At 35.8% G+C, this 18,586-nt stretch overlaps 1 pseudogene; it reads right to left on the reverse strand.

Annotated features, from left to right (window-relative positions):
* Positions 1–13,004: 13,004 nt before the first annotated feature.
* The window catches only part of LOC149570376 (putative beta-1,3-galactosyltransferase 3), a 34,025-nt pseudogene continuing 28,443 nt past the window's right edge, over positions 13,005–18,586 (reverse strand).

The following is an 18,586-nucleotide window of genomic DNA, read 5'->3' on the forward strand; positions in this document are numbered from 1 at the left end:
ATCAATTTAATCATTTAAATTAATACATATATTTATTAAGTAATGATATGAAAGATTGACAAAAAAATTTATGCATGTGCATTAGTTCTCTACTGGACCATTGACATTCACTAGGGACTCTGAGCCTAGGCGTGATACAAGCTTTGTAGAGATACATTTGTTTCATGTTAATTTAACTCATTTTATTATATTTGTTTCATATTTCATATTACATGTAACGTGTATTATATGACATACAGCTCTTGACATCTAAGACTACTCATCTTCGGCAGTCCATTGATCGTGGAGTGGCTGCAACTATGCCTAATTCAGAGCCATTGACTAAGGTATGAAAGAATTTTTTTGGTTTTAGTTGTTGTTTATAATAGTTAGTATCAAAATTTCTAATATTATTTATATGTGATTATATTGATTGAATTTTTGTAGGGTCTTGTTACACCCGATCGTCCGTGAGCCTTTGAGGTGGACTTGCAGAGCGACTATTTGATGGTGGTAAGAAAATAATTAATTTTGTGTGTATATATATTTGATTTCAATGTATAATAATTATTGATTCATATCTACTTTGTTTGTATCAACTCAAGTTAAAGAAGAGCCTAAACAAGAGGATGAGTGAGCGTGTGAGGAAGACCCCATCATCCCCATCATCTCCCTCCACAAGACAACCAAAGACCTCTACAGATTTGTTTCCTTCCCCTCGTGGGAAGGAGAAGATATAGTTGATAGACACACATGTATAGGCATCAGTGGACATATATGTTGGATTTTATGTCAGTGGACAAATTTCATATATATTTGATGTATATATGACATTTTATATTTGATATATGACATATATTTGATACATGACATTATTAGACTTATGACATTATTGGTTAATATATGATATGTTTTTTCATGTACGACATAATTGGTTATCATAATATGTTATGTGTTTGTTAATGTATGACATTATTGGTTATAATTTTATATTATATGTTTGTTCATGTATGAAATTATTGGTTATCATAATATATTATATGTTCATTCATGTATGACATTATTGGTTATCATAATATATTATATGTTCGTTCATGTATGACATTATTGGCTATCATAATATACTATATGTTCATTCATGTATGACATTATTGGTTATCATAATATATTATGGGGTTGCATGAATACTTGTACCCACACCCCTGGTACTCATACACACGTACCCAAGTAACAAGTACATGTATCCCAAGTACTAGGTGCACGTATCCCAAGTACCGGGTACTCAGTGGAGAGCGTCATAAATAAGGACCTTGAACGAGATTTTTGATTTTTTTTTCAATTTTTTGTTTGTGTATCAGCTCCTTGTTTATCAAGCTTAATTCAATACCTAATCGGTTCAAAACTTTGTTAGAATATTGATTAACAATAAAATTTATCATTGTTCAAGCATAAGTTTATCATTTCCAATATGTTATCTTCATATTATTTATGATCTTGTTCATGTTTAAAGTTTTCCTTCTCTATTATTAAGACAACCAAGAAGATCATTAACATCTTCCACTAACTCCATTTAGTGATAACATGTAGCTATATAAGGTGTAATGACTCTCAAAACACTCATTGAGTCAACTTATTAACAAAAATAACAAAAAAGGAAAAATCATTAGAACTAAGGCAATTTGGGTTTATAGGTGACCTCAAGTTCCTTGACCTTACAAACAAGGATTACCTTGTTACCATAAAAAAATAACATTTTAAAAATGATGTGTATGATCACCCCTTTACCTTCTATCACGAGTCTCTATCATTGGATGAGATGACATATCCAATTGCCACAGTCAAAAACCGTTGCCTTGTGGCATTTAGTGACTCTTGGGGATGATTCGGTTCGGCGTGCCCAAGAATGTTCAAGCACTCAATGGGATGGGACAAGCTTGAGACTAGTGTTTACCTAGCCACCTGGAGCTAATGAAATAGATAGTTTGATCCCATGACAAAAGGTGAGAGAGATTTGGCAATTGGCAACTTTGTACTGACCAACACTACAAGTTTCAGCATCACCCGAGATGGCATCACAAAATCAAAATGGAGTAAGATCACCAAAGAAGGAGAGAGGTTATTGTAGGTCTCCACAACATAGTTCTATAGCACCTAGAATCACATCCATACCTCACACGAGCTCTAAGATATGCCCCGTCAAAGATCGTTTCCCTATGGCATTTAGTGACCCTTAGGGACATTTTGATTTGGCATGCCTAAGAATGTTTGAGTGGTCAATGAGATGGGACAAGGATGGGGCTAGGGTTTTTCTGGCCACTTGAACCTAACGGAATAGATAGTTCAATCTCATGATGAACAGTGAAGGAGATTTGGTAGTTGGCAACTTTGTACTGGCCAACACTATGAGTTTCAGCATCACCCAAGATGGTGTCACAAAATCAAAACGGAGTAAGATCTCCAAAAAGTGAGAGAGGTTATTGTAGGTCTCTACAACATAGTCCTATAGCACCTAGAATCACATGCATACCTCACACAAGCTCCGATATATGCCTTGTCAAAGATCCCTACCCTATGGCATTTACTGACCCTTAGGGATGTTTTGGTTCAACGTGCCCGAGAACGTTCGAGCACTCAACAGGATGGGATGAGCTTGGGGCTAGGTTTACCCAGCCACTTGGAGCTAACAGAATAGATAGTTTGATGCCACGATGAATGGTGAGGGAGATTTAGTAGTTGGCAACTTTGTACTAGCTAACACTACGAGTTTCAGCATCACTGGAGATGGCATTGCAAAATCAAAATAGAGTAAGATTTACAAAAAGTGAGAGAGGTTATTGTATGTCTCCACAACACGGTCCTATAGCACCTAGAATTGCATCCATACCTTGCATGAGCTCTTAGATATGCCCCGTCAAAGATTGTTGCCTTATGGCATTTAGTGACCCTTAGGGACATTTCGGTTTGGCATGTCCAAGAATGTTTGAGCACTCAACGAGATGGGACAAGCTTAGGGCTAGGGTTTACCTAGCCATTTGGAGCTAATAGAATAGACAGTTTGATCCCATGACGAACGGTGAGGGAGATTTGGCAGTTGGCAACTTTGTATTGGCCAACACTATGAGTTTCAACATCACTTGAGATGGTGTCGCAAAATCAAAATGGAGTAAGATGTGCAAACAGAGAAAGAGGTTATTGTAGGTCTTTGCAACACAATCCTATATGACCTAGAATTTCATCCATACCTCATATGAGATCTAAGATATTCCCCATCAAAAATCATTGCCCAATGGCATTTAGTGACCCTTAGGGACGTTTCAGTTTGGTGTGCCCGAGAATATCTGAGCGCTCAATAGGATGGGAGAATCTTGGGGCTAGGGTTTACTGGACCACCCAAAGCTAATGAAATAGACAGTTTGATCCCACAATGAATGGTGAGACAGATTTGGCAGTTGGCAACTTTGTACTGGCCAACACTATGAGTTTTAGCATCACTCGAGATGGCATCGCAAAATCAAAACAAAGTAAGATCTCCAAAAATTGAGAGAGTTCATTGTAGGTCTCTGCAACATGGTCCTATAGTAGCTAGAATCACATCAATACCTCGCACAAGCTCTGAGATATGCCCCATCAAAGATCGTTGCCCTATGCCATTTAGTGAGCCTTAGGACATTTTGGTTCAGAGTGCCCGAGAACGTTCGAGTGCTCAACAAGATGGGATGAGCTTGGGGATAGGGTTTTCTTGGCCACTCGAAGCTAATAGAATAGACAGTGTGATCCCATGATGAATAGTGAGGGAGATTTGGCAATTGGCAACTTTGTACTAGCCAACACTACGAGTTTTAGCATCACCTGAGATAGCATCGCAAAATCAAAATGGAGTAAGATCTCCAAAAAGTGAGAGAGGTTATTGTAGGTCTCTATAACATGGTTCTATAAGACCTAAAATTATATGCATACCTCACATGAGCTCTAAGATATGCCTCATCAAAGATCGCTACCCTATGACATTTAGTAACCCTTAGGGACGTTTCGGTTCGGCATGCCTGGGAACGTTTGAGCGCTCAATGAGACTAGACCAGCTTAGGGCTAGGGTTTACCTGACCACCCAGAGCTAACAGAATAAATAGTTTGATCCCACAATGAACGGTGAGGGAGATTTGGCAGTTGGTAACTTTGTACTGGCCAACATTGTTTGTTTCAACATCACCCAAGATGGTGTCGCAAAATCAAAATGGAGTAAGATCTCCAAAAAGTGAGAGAGGTTATTGTAGGTCTCTACAACATGGTCCTATAGGACCTAGAATTGCATCCATAAATTGCATGAGCTTCGAGACATGCCCCGTCAAAGCTTGCTACCCTATGACATTTAGTGACCCTTAGGGACAATTTGGTTCAGCGTGCCTGAGAATGTTTGAGTGCTCAACAGGATAGGATGAGCTTGGGGCTAGGGTTTACCTAGCCACTCAGAGCTAACAAAATAGACAATTTGATCCCACGATGAACAGTGAGGGAGATTTGGCAGTTGGCAACTTTGTACTGGCCAACACTACGAGTTTCAACATCACCCAAGATGGCATCGCAAAATCAAAATAGAGTAAGATCTCCAAAAAGTGAGAGAATTTATTATAGGTCTCTACAAAAAAGACCTATAGCACCTCGAATCACATCCATACCTTGCACGAGCTCCAAGATATGCCCTGTCAAAGATCGTTTCCCTATGGCATTTAGTGACCCTTATGGATGTTTCGGTTGGGCATGCCCAAGAATGTTAGAGCACTCAACGGGATAGGATGAGCTTGTTGTTAAGGTTTACTCGGCCACTTAGAGCTAATGGAACAAATAGTTTGATCCCACAACGAATGATGAGGGAGATTTGGCAGTTGGCAACTTTGTACTGGGCAACACTATGAGTTTCAACATCACCCGAGATGGCATCGCAAAATCAAAATGGAATAAAATAGCCAAAAAGTGAGAGATGTTATTGTAGGTCTCTGCAACATGATCTTATAGTACCTAGAATCACATCCATACCACGCATGAGCTTCAAGATATGCCTCGTCAAAAATTATTGCCCTATGGAATTTAGTGACCCTTAGGGATGTTTTAGTTTGGCATACTCAAGAATGTTCGAGCGCTCAACAGGATGAGATGAGCTTGGGGCTAGGGTTTATCAACTACCTTGAGCTAACAAAATAGATAGTTCAATCCCATGACAAACGGTGAGGGAGATATGAGCAAGATACGTATGCGTAGGCCACTTTGTGCAAGATATGAGCAAAAGTTTCTAATTAGGCCAAATTGAGACTTTTTGAATTTTTGGTCAAGATAGCCTAGGATTAGGTGTTTTTATTTTTTTTTGTAGTTTGGAACCTTTTCCAAGTCCTAGAAGTGAAATCTAGTGAATTTTGCATTAGTTGCACTTTTTGTGCAAAATTGCAAAAGTTGAAAAAGTTGCTTTAAAATGCAAATCTGACTGGAAACCTTCTAACCTTCAAAAAAATGTTTTCCATGCTCATATACCTGAGCATGGATAGTTACAACTTCCCAAACTTCCATTTGCAACTTTTTAACAAAAATTGCAAAACTTGCTCAAGAAACTTTTTGAGCAATATTGCAACTTTGCATTTACAGGACTTGGGAAGCTGGGATGCTCAAGTTTGGCATGATCCCTCAAAGTTCTCATTGAAATATATTAATGATCTTAATAGAATAACAAAAAGCTCATTGCCACCTTTAAATAGAGACTTCGGCTTAAATGGAGATTGTCAGTTCCCAAACATGTCCCAGTCAAGTAGATGACTGGTTTACAAAGCAACCAGTAGGAAATGAAATTGTGGAAACAAAATCAATGCTTAGAAAGGTTCAGAAACACTAAAATAACTTATTTTAAAATGCTCAACCCTTCACCAATTTCCAAACTCCTGCCATTCACAAATCAAAATGCTACAAGAGGTCAAATCCTTCATGGTACTTGACCTAGGGCTTGATTGTAAAAATCAAAAAACACATCCTCCAGTATTGAAACCATAAAATCTTAAAAAGGACCCTACTAACTACCATGACCCAAGTGGGCATGAAATTTCAACCAAGGAAATTGCAGATAGAGGCCCATTTTGCTGTGTGCACCAAAATGTTGTCCTAAAAACCTAGTTTCACTAAAAATGTAATAACTTGAGTTAGAAAACACGTAGAATGATGAGACTAGAAGCAAAAGAAATTTAATTCAAAGATCTATCTCAAAAATCCATCACATCTGGTCTGAAAGTCTATACAGTTAATGCAACATGCAAACAATAGTAAAAATGACTCGAAAACTAAATTTCTTTCTTTGAAACTTCTTCCAATCCATATATTAATGCCCTCCAAACCTCACAAATGAGGTACATATATCTCCTATGTATATTTTAATGGTTAGAACCAATATTTTAATAGTTATAACTCTTTTTCCACTAAGTTACAAATTTGAGCAACTTTTACAACTTTCAACAATGCAAATTTGCACAAAAAGTGCAATTTTTACATTTTTCACTTGATTCCACTTCTAGAACTTGAAAAAGGTTCCAACATACCTAAATCTAACTAAAAAAAACTTAGTCCTAGGATTTATTGACCCAAAACATTAAAAATTCCAAATTTGCGTAATGAGCAACTTTTGCTTATAAATTGCATAAAGTGTCTTAAGCATACAAAATGGTGTCTTTCTTTGACAACCATGGACTTTTCATCCAAGGGTTGTTTATTCTAGCCTAAGTAGGTAAAAAAAAATAAAAGCCAAAATATAAATCAAGTGCCTTGGTGTTGTACAGTAGGAACATACCCCCAAACATGAATGAAAAGAGAACAATGACCATGGGCACAGTGAAATTGGTGAAATGCAACAATAAAACTCTTCGTGTTTGCAAGTTTGCAATAAATGGCATCCAATACCCATACTACCACACCTAGTTCCAATTTGAAGTTTTCATTTATTTAGATGAAGTATTTTAGATAGTCATTTTCACATTGTTTCTGATGCAGAGCTTACAACCTTCTTTCACCAAAAGCTTCCTAAGTGCCTAGTAGCACCCAACCCACTACAAGATGCCAATTAGGCTTACCAACCTTTACCTGATGTTGACCACTGTCTCTCCAAGTGGACTCCACTTTTCTAAGGTCTTTCCCCTTCTCTAGGGCTCTTAGCAAACTTGGATCAATTATAGGTTTTAGGGACACTAGCCCTCAACTAGGCCAAATAAGGCAAAATGTGAAATCTAGTTTCCAAACTCCAAAATTAGGCAAGGATCAACATCACTAGGCTCATACCATAGAGATTCATGCACTTTTAGGGTTCTAACACCCCCAAAAGACCAAATTCCCAAAATCAGGCCTAGAAATCCTAGTAGGTCAATTTTCAATTTTCTATGGCTAACTTCCAAACTTTCCAAATGAGGTATCAAAAAAATTACCTTTTTAAATACCCTTTACCAGGTTATTGAAGACTCCAAAATATCTTGGGCTGAACCTACTCCAACATGTCCTAACTCCCACTTGGTTCATAGACATAATAGGCTTAATTAGGTTTGCTTTCCAAAGCAAGTGTTAGGATATGGGTTCATAGAACCAACACAACTACATGGAACTCTTTCTCCCCATGCCATATCTCCATTTCACTCTTTTCCTAAGTCAAATCAGTTGGTTTGGAAGTCTAATCACCACTTCTCCTACAAATCTGGGCTAAACACATAGGGATGTTCAACCTAGGGTTGGCTGGTAAAAATATGAAACCTTCTCCTCCATGCTTGAAACTCTACCATATCAAAGTACACTCCCCTAACTTGCATCCCTCCAAGTGGCATTAAATTGCAAGTTAGAGGCACATGTTTGCCAAAACCCTCGAATTTAGCCCCAAACAAGCAACTTGAACAAAAAATGCAATAACTTGAATAAATGGAAAGATAAATCCTTCAAAACAAAAGCAAATGAAGTCTAGTTCATCAAGCTATCCAACCATGTCAATTGATCCCTTCTCACAATTTGTACAGTTCTATAAAACACAAAAAAATAGTGAAAATGGTAGAAAATTAGAATGTTATTCATGCAAATGTTCACCAGTTTGTACCATCATGTTGTCCTCTCCATGTACAACATATTTAAACATGTCCTATGTGTCTAGGACCACTATCCATTTGCCTTGGTGGCTTGCACTAGTTTCCTTCAAGCAAAATGATGTAACCATCCCCTTTCTGTTCTAACTATGACTTGGGGATGGATTATTAACATGTATCAAATGTAATTATGCATACTAATGCAAGGAATAGTTAGAGGATGCAAATAATTGGTGCAGAGTCTACGGCCTTAATCCACCAAAACCTTCTTAAGTGCCTAGTAGTTCCCAACCAACTGCAAGATGCCAAACAAAGTTTTGAGCCTTTACCCAATGCTAACCTTTGTCTCTTCAAGTGGACTACACTTCTCCAAGGTCTTACCCTCTCCCTAGGGTTCTTAGATCAAAACCTCAAACTAAATGCAAATGAATGATACTTCAAATACATATCCAACCATATCAAATTTTCACATGTGTCAATCCGTACACATCCATACAATAGCAAAACATAGGAAAAATGATAGAAAATCAGGTTTTTATTGCTTCAAAATACATCAATCTGTACAACCATCACCCATCGAGGCCTGTACAGTCATCTCATACATATATTCTTCCATTCTAATGGTTGTAACCACATTTAAAATGGTGGTTGTAACGTACACTTGGTTTTTCAACAAAATTGTAATGTTGTCAGCAATTTTACAATTTTGCTTGATAACTTTTGCAATTTTTTGCAATTTTTTACATCTTAACTCGTAGACACCTAAAACTTAACCCAATGACCCTAAGTACCTTTATAACCTTCAAAGAAACATAAAAATCATTTTTTCCTTGAAAAATCACCTATATTGCTCATTTTTTACCCCTTGGTTCAATTTGGCACTCTGGCTTATAATGGCACCTAGAGTCCAATTGACCTTACATCTTGAGTCTTATTACATCATTTTGCAACCTTGTTCCTAATTCATAACTAGGATGACACTTCTTTTTTTTTTCTTGGTGCCCTTCACCAATGATCATCCAACTAGATAAGTTTGGAGTGCTTGGGTGCATGAAAATGCGTTAAATTTAATGCCATAGGTATAGCAGCGGGAGATTTGCCTAAAGGAGGCCATGGTTTTATGTAAAATAGTAAAATTAATCATCATAAACATGGTGTTGGATCAACTAACAGGTCCTAGAAATGATTTCTTGGTCATATTTGAAGAGGTCCTAGTTGTTGGTCTTGTTTAGTGAGGGTTTCATAAAAAGCACATATAGAGAGTTGATGGGTTCAATCCAATTAAATAATAATCACTTTAATATCATATTAAGATACTTTACCAAGTTTTATGGTTGGGGGATAATTATTACATATAGTTTCTTTGTAAACAGAGGGATTTTTATGCCTAAAAAGTGGCCCATAGTGTAACAGCAGAGACTTGGTCCAAAACAACCATACCTCATCTTTTTATATGTTATATAGAAGCCAAATGGGTATCCTAATATTCAATTTATTATATTTATGTTGTGAAAAAATGTGGAGAAAAATGCAAGAGGACAGCATTTGAGGGCTAATTAGGGCTTGTAGGCCTAGTAGGTTGGGATGATTGGTTTACCTTAGAGATAGGCTCTTAGTATTTGGTAAACTAGATATTTGGTGTGTATTAGGGTATTAAAAACCATTATATTACTAAGAAGTCTTTGGATAAGTCATTTACCTGATTTGGGAAACTTAAGCCTTAAGGTTGCATTCGAAAACCTTTGGGAAAACATATTGTCTGAAGTATTTTCTCATAGAACTTGGAAGGACCCATCTTGCTCTAAATCACTTTGCCTAAAAGTGTCTATACATACGATATGTAATCATACCCTAAAGACTTGATTGCAAGTGTAGAAGAGATACAATATGTAATTGGGTTCTAAAGCTACATTACAAGTTGTAAGTTCAATACATGTTGATATGTAGTCAAGTCTCAAATACTTAACTATGATTATGTTAAGAGGGTGATATGCAATTATGTATTCAAGACTTGATTTTAGGGATGAAAGATTTAACCCAATGACATATGAAGATGCTTAAAGAGCTTGCAATCAATTCCTAGAGACTTGATTACAATACGTGCCCATCAACATAGAAGGATGACTTATTGGTTGGGTCTTAAGGCATGCCAACCACTTAGGCATGAGAAAATTTGCAATCAATTTTGTGAGACCCAATAGCATTTTTTTAATGCATGTAACTTATGACTTGTAATTGATGTCAAGGACCTTGACTACATATGAGAACTAAGACAAACTATTCACATGTTGAGATTTAAATATCAACCTATACACTAGTAACTATGAGGATAATGCAAGGGCATTCAAAGACATAAAAAAAGGACCTAAGTGATGCAAGTGGAACAGTACTAACAAGGTATATTGAGAGAGTACAACCTACAAGAACAACCTAACAAGGTTTAACAGCCCAAACAAGGCTCAAGACCCCACACTTGCACCTTGACAACAAATATTGCTTGATACAAGAAACCTACACCAGACATGGAACCAAGAACTTATACTCAATAAATGATTTTCTTACATCAAAATAGTCATATCAACTAGAATTGAAGACCCCAAATTGAGAAAAGGACATAGTTCCTTCATTGACCTCTTGGATTCCTAGTAGCCCAATGAATGAGACTTAGGTCTGCAACTTGTACACTTAGCATGAAAAGAAAAGACTAACACCAATATTACTTCCTATTTTTGATGTGCTATCAAATTCCAAAGTGGAGAGATCCCATTAGCAAGTAAATTGTCAAAATCTGTGGGGACAGCATTTAGACACAAGGGTTAATTAGGCCACATTTACAAAGGAGGTACCATTTTAACATGTGCTAAAAAACATTACACAATTTGGACATGTTGAGGAATGATCCAAATAGTCTGATTACCAAGTTACAAACCATAATATGGAGTTTTGAGGCCTTAAAATGCTAGGACAATAGGTTTGTGTATTGATGCATACAAGGTATATGCATCTAGGGCATCATGTTTCTTCCCTCTCCAGCATCTTATCAACTAAAACCAAAAGAATCTTAAAGTGCATTAAAAATACAAGGATTCCACCAAAGGCCATAATTTTCCTATGGTGGAATCTCACATTATATCTTGATTTCAATCAAAACCCTTGAATTTCAGGCTATCGGTACTAAAATAGGAATAACTTGAGTTCTATAGTGTTTGAAGACCTCAAACCAATTGCATTAGAAAGGTGATTCAAATATATATCCAACCATATCAATAACATATCCTTAGGTATTAGTACATAATTGTACCATGTAGAAAAATAGCCCAGAATGCAGCAAACAAGGTTCTTTTTATTGATTTCAATGCCAAAAATGTACGTTGTACCTTCCACCTACCTGAAGGGGCTATATGAAGGTCTTCCCCAACTGATCCAACCATATTTGAAAGGTTATGATTGTTGGAGGAAAGATTAGAATCATTTTTTCTTAGTTATGCAAAAAGTTGCAAAGTTGCATAGCAACTTTTGCACTTTCAATGCATTTTTTACATTTTAGTGCCTAAAAGGCATTTTAACCATTCAAATGAGTCTAGATTGACCCAAAACAACTACTAGACCCTAGATTATAAGTATATGCATTCAAATTACATAAATAGTGTCCTTGTGACCTCATTGAGCAATGAGTTCATAATATACCTACAAAAGGGCCACACAAAAGGGTTAAAGGTGAACCTAAGAGGCCCAAACACCCTTATTTCATCATTCCATGTGAAAGTGCTCTTGCACCACTAAGAGACATGAGCCACAATTCAAATGGATTTTTGTGTAGATTTATACTTAGTTCTTACCAAGTGAAAATCAAGAGCAACATATTGAAAGGTTATGTTAAACAAAAATAATGTTGATGATGACCTTCAATCTACCTTTGAACCCTTTTAAAGAAAGTCAGATCTCAATATACTTCGTTATTTAAGATGAAACAATATGTGCATTATTCAATTCACTTCCTTCATATATTCTTTACTCTTTTCTATCCCTGCCTATATAATTCAAACTTCTACTACATGCAAAATACTTTGTAACACTTCCAACTTGTTAAATTGGCTATCCCTTAGCAATTCCATGCTAGGGACCCTTCCCTAAGCTAGAGACTTATCCCTTAAGTTTCTCATTGCCCTATGGAAAGGTATGCCTTTACTTTTAGGCCAATTAGTGACTTTTCCAAATACATTGTGACTTCCTACACCCTAGCCATCACAACTAGGTCTAATGACCCTTATTAATGTAGAGCACACAACCTACTTTTACCACTTGGTTCTTAAACCTATAAGGGTACCCAAACCCACTTTAGGATGATGTCTTGGTTACCAGCCTTTGCCAAATGATGACCTTTACTTATCCAAGTGGACTCCACTCTCCTAATGTTCTTCCCTTTTCCTAGGGCTCTTGGCAAACTTAGATCAAGATATGGCTTTAGGGACACTTGCCCTCAACTGGGCAAATTAAGGGAAAATAAGTAAAAAAGGTTTCAAGACTTCAAACTTAGACTTGATTCAGCATTTCTAGGACTAAACCACTAGGATTCATGCACTTTCAAGGCCCCAACACCTTTAAAGGATCAATAACCCTAACTTAGGCCTAGAAATCCTAGTAGGTCAAAATTTAGTTTTCCTTGGCAAACTTTCCAAAAGACAAGGCCAACTTATCACCTTTTCAAATACCTTTTACCTAGTTCTTGAAGACTCAATGAATTCTCAATTATCTTCGGATTAAAATATTGCAAAAATATAAAAAATGTTAGATTTTTAAGATATATATCAACTTTAAACAACATATAAAATGGCACTAGCTTTTTATGTAGAATTACCCATCTCAAATGAAAACAACAAATAAGTTCTACTTGAAAAATAAACACATGAACTATCTTTAAAAATTATAACATAAAATATACTATTTAGATGAAACCATGAATGATGATAATGTACCTAGATTGACATGCACGTCATTGTCAACTTTAATATAGAAATTAGCATCCCATTTAGCGAGTGTTGTAGAGAAGTAGATCTTGGTCTTTTCTGAGAGCTAATGGTAGCCTTCAACATGTTCGAGACTAAGGAATTCATTATGCTCTACATCTTCTTCTTCAATTGCACGATCCAAAATGCCACCTGGTGTAGCATTGTGCCCAATCACAAACCTTATCACTATCCCCTTCTCCTCCTCCAACTTCTTCAGCTTTGCACCTGCCATTCTCATTTCCCATTTCCCATTTTATTTGTGGGCTTCAAACAAGACATAGTAATATTCAAATTTAAAAACTTACAATTATTACAAGTGTTTTAATTGAGTATAGTTGTTGACCTTGTGGCATCCAAGTGTGTTGGACAGAATCACATCATTTTCTACTGGTAAAAGCAGTGTTGATTCCCATGACAACAAAAAAAAATTTGGCAGAAGATTTACTTGCTTTCTCCACTCCATTCATCTTCATTCCACTCCCAACTCTTGCTGCTCCTAATTCCATTTCCGGTGAAGATATTGTTTTGTCTAATGACCTACATCACTCATAGCCCTTTATATTCTTCAAATGAATCTTAAAACTATCCATTACAATACCACTTATCCCAATAGATTCAGCTAATTTAATCTTCTCATACATTTATATATATCTTAGATGATAGCACATCAAAATTCAATCTAGCATTATAAGATGGGTTTTATAAGTTTATGATTCAAAAATAAATTTGTTTTGGAGTTTATCTGAAATAATTACAAATGACAAAACAAATAAAAGATAAAAGCATGTTAGTCATTATATCATTATTGGTAACAATGTTCCAAATGCAAAGAATTATTTGTTTGAGCTTCTAGCAATGATCAAGTGGCTTATTGAATGGCTTGATGAGTCTTGGAAACTTCTCTCATTATATCCTTGCGTTCACCAGTTTCAAGTTTTTGGTTACATGCACACAATCATGACTTTATATCACAAAGCATTCACATTCTAACAATTTTCATGTTCTTTCATTACATTTTGATCTAAACAACAAATTCTAAACTTTCACTTATTCAAATGACTAATCAAAAATGGGTCCTATTAAAGAATCTAATATAAATTCAAATAATGTATCTAGATTCTAAACAAATCAAAACATACTATGATTTAAGCTTATCTCATCACTTACACATAATAACAATACCTATCTTGTCATGTGGACAGTCTTGGGGGAGAGGTTGCAACATTGTATTTGGGTGAGGGACAGTCCACATTCGATATACAAATAACATACTAATGCAAAAACAGGCAAGGAAGAGGAATACAATGAATTTGGAGGGAATGGTAGAAAGGGAAACTCCAACTCCTTGCAACTTCTTTTGATCTTCTAGACACCTAAATCTTTTCCCAAAGACCCCAAGGCATTTAAATCTATCTAAATACCTACCAACTCCTTATTGCATACAAAATAACTCAAATTCCTCAAATTTGACCTTTGGTTCAATTTGGTATCTTGGCTTATAATGACACCAAGGATCCAATTGACCACTCTTTTTCTCTCTCCCTCTTTCCCTATTCAATCTAATGAACCAACTGGCTACATTTTAATGTCTCAAGTATTGCCTCGTGGTTTGACTCGTGAACTTTCCAAAGAATCTTATTATGTGGTTTTCCACCATATTTTATCAAGTGGACATTTGATGTGACAACAAAGTTTGAATACTGAAGAATCTTCCTCTTTGTTTTCCAATCCTCGAATAACCACAAGTTAGTATTCTTCATAGACTATTGTCTAAGTCATGTGTCGATTACAACCACCGCATCGATATGGTACTCTAAACCTTCACCATCTATAACCGAGTGATCCAATTCTTGTTTGGCTTGGACACAACAACACAAATAATAATATATCCCTTCTTCATTGTCTTTAGGTGCAATAATAGCAAAAACATGGCCTGTAGTGACAAATGTACAAAATACAGTCATTAATTCAGAAAATACTTAGGTAAAAGTTATAAAGTTACATATTGAAATTACAAAGATATATAAATATATATATTACCAGGTTACACTAGATCAAACAAGTGGTCAAATTAAATAGACGAATCCATCTCTACTATTTCCAATGCTTGTGGGGGATGATAGGTGTGAATTGGGTCCAAAACCTGTATATCCCATTTGTCTACCCATTCAATCGACTCACAGTCATCCCAATTTTTCTTTGTACATGATGGATAATAGCATGTCATTTTTTGTGTGTGGATACTCCATGAACCTGCATCAAAGCTTCTAAAAGAGTGCAACTCACTTGATCCTGTTAGTGTGCAACAATCCTCATATGGTGCAATGTTAGTATTATCTATCAACCAAAAAAATTTACTAACCGTAGACTCACCTTCCTTACATGGACCCATTGTAGTGTTACACCATTGGATGATGGATTTTGCATCTGTCAATATTGCTCCATCTTTGTACTTTATTTATTCACGAGCTAAGGCTCTTTTGATGCATGTGCCTGCACCATCATGCTCTCCCTTTTCATGACCAGCCTCTGTGAAATTCCACGTATATTGAATTCTACACAATTTGTGCATCCTGCTCAACCAATAGAATATGTGTGCATTCTTAGATTAAGATGCACAATTGTTTGACCAAATAATGTGTTGACGATATGTTATGCCCCTGTTAGCCAAATCTTCATAAAATAGTTGAAAACAACTATATACAAACTTTGTAGAATGTGATCAATCATCACTGATGTAAAAATGGTACTCCCTCAAAATCTTCCTGTCATCCTCTATACTTTTAGGTGAATGCATGAATGTTATGTGAACAAATATGGAAACCTATTGAGAAGTATAATACTTTGCTTGCACCTCATTTTATGGTTGTAGTGTGTAGTTCTCTGCAAAGTCTACAACCAAAACAATGGTATCCAGTGGAAATGTATCTTTGCACAACTTGAATTGGAAATCTAGCCATCGAGCTCTATGTGTATGCCTTGCATACTTGTAAATAATCTTTTCACGAAAAATCTTCATGAACTCATATACTGGAATCTTTTCAATGACTAAATCACATCTTTTACCCTATTTCCCATTTTTTAAAGCATATGTCATTGTCTTAAATTTTTTGTAATCTACTATTTTATTTCCAATTGCGTGTGTACTATCCATATGTTCACAAGTTGATAAAAGTTGCAAAGAACCACAAAATAAGCATGTACCATCCAAGCATGATGTCTTGTAAAATTGTTGGTCGTCCCCTATTTCACATAAAATGTTGGATATGAACTCCCTTGAAGATCTTTGTGGCTCATTCATGTCATAATCTTTCAAAACTAACTTAGAATGCAAGAACACACATATATGCCTTAAAATATCAAAATGGTTAGAAAATTCAATATGTATCATACAACAACAAGTTGTGTGTGTGTGATTTATCTTCACATAAAAAGATTTACCCATCTCCAAAAATCTTTGACTTATTCGAATTTGAGGATACATACCAATAAATTTTGCAAAAAATTGTGTCTAAGTTGAGTCCAAAAAATGTTTTGCATGTGGGTCACAATTTTGGCTACCAATTCTCCTTCTTAGAACATATCTTTGATTAGGGCAAGCACGTGTGTTATTTTTCCAAAAATCTTTGATCAATGATTTCAAAGCTTCACTAATTTATTTATCCTTTCACGGTAGTCTACTGCTAAATGTCCATAACTCATTGTTGTTGGATTTTCCAACCTCTCACGCCTTAGCATGGCTTTCTTTAGAGTACCTCTAACAATTTTCAATGTTTTGTTTGTCTTTCTCATGAGTTGAGATTTTTTTATTTGGGTACTTACTATTGTCGATGTAAGTACTCGTCGTGTGATATTACTATCTTTGGTGTGTGATTTAGAACTCACTTTGTCATAAGCAATCATTAGATTCTTTACAATGCTTTTTTTATTTGAATCGTCCATCGTTCTTAGCCCAAGAATCTTCATGATAGGCCTAAATTTCAAATTCCTTATCATTTCAACAAATAATTGGCATTGACCTGTAATATTTAATTCTTCAAAGAATAATCTCCACATCCAATTAACTTTTCTTTGACAAATACGCTCGCTAATCTTGTCAGGCATTGATTTCAAAATGTTAGTATCAATATCAATCAAATATTTTGGTCTTCTAAAATGAATTCTAGGTGTTATAATCTCTTCCATTCTCTCAACATTTTGAACATTAACATAAGGTTGAGTGTTTTGAGTACCTTGAACCGAAGATGATGTGCCTTGGCAATAAGATGCAAAAGATGAAATATCACCTACTTGATATGTTGATGTTGTGCCTTCAACATGACATGATGGAGTGTGTGTAGTGTCAGATGTACAAATCAACGTCTCTTTAATATGAGAGGATGATATGACTCCAACATTAGAAGGTGGTGTAGCTTCACAATCAAATTGTTTTCTTGAATGTAACAGTCTCATTCGTTCTCTTTGTCTTTCCAATTCTTCCTCTTTGTTTCTTTGTATTAGTGGTTCTTGTTCCTCTTCGAAAGTCAATTCTTCATTATTGCTTTGCAATTTTCTTTGTTCATGTAGTATTTTCATTTTATCTCTTTTAATTGTCAAATCTGCCTTCCTCTTTTCTTTTGTTTGAATTTTTGGTTTCTTCCTTGGCATGATGATGATTTCTATATGTCAAATTATTCAAACATCTGAATTATTTACAATTTGTAAATTACAAATCATTTCAATACATATAAAAATTATAATTATTTTAGTGAATACACTATATATATCAAACAACTTGCCAAATTTCTAACCATTTTCAAATAACAATTCATTCAAACATACAAATTTTAATGAATTCATTATATATTAAATAACATGTCAAATTATAATCAAATTTGTCTCTATATATCAATAAAAAATATTTAAAAAGGATTGCACTAACCTTTTCTATAGAAAAATTATTCAAAAAGCCTTCAAATATCCAATGATTGAATTTGGTATTTGCTAGCTTCAAAAAGTCTTCAAATAGTGTTTGCTAACTTCCAACAGCTTGAAACCCATGTTTTCTATCGGAGCAACAAAATGCACAACAAACAAAAAGTAGAATATGGATCAGCAGGGACCTGAACTTGCTTCATGACCATTTTTTGGTGATTTCACATAGTGCGTATGCATTATAGCGTGTACGCACTATAGTGCATATGCACTATGTGAAAATAAATCTCTCCCTAGCCCACCATCCCCCATCCCCTACTCTCTCTCTCCCTACTCTCTCTCCTCTCCCATCCCCTACTCTCTCTCACTCTCTCTCCTCTCTCATCCCCTACTCTCTCTCTCTTGCTCTCCCTCTCCTACTCCCTCTCGCATTGCCTACTCTCTCTCTCCCATCCCCTACTCTCTCACTCTCTCTCCTCTCCCATCCCCTACTCTCTCTCTCCCCTCTCCCATCCCCTACTCTCTCTCTCTCTCTCCTCTCCCATTGTAAAAATTTGGCTTAGGCCAGAATTCACCCAAGACTAAGGAACTCAAACACAA

This window comes from Cupressus sempervirens, chromosome 3 (assembly GCF_028749045.1).
Source record: "Cupressus sempervirens isolate cs-2001-9-10 chromosome 3, ASM2874904v1, whole genome shotgun sequence".
NCBI classification, from domain to species: Eukaryota; Viridiplantae; Streptophyta; class Pinopsida; order Cupressales; family Cupressaceae; genus Cupressus; species Cupressus sempervirens.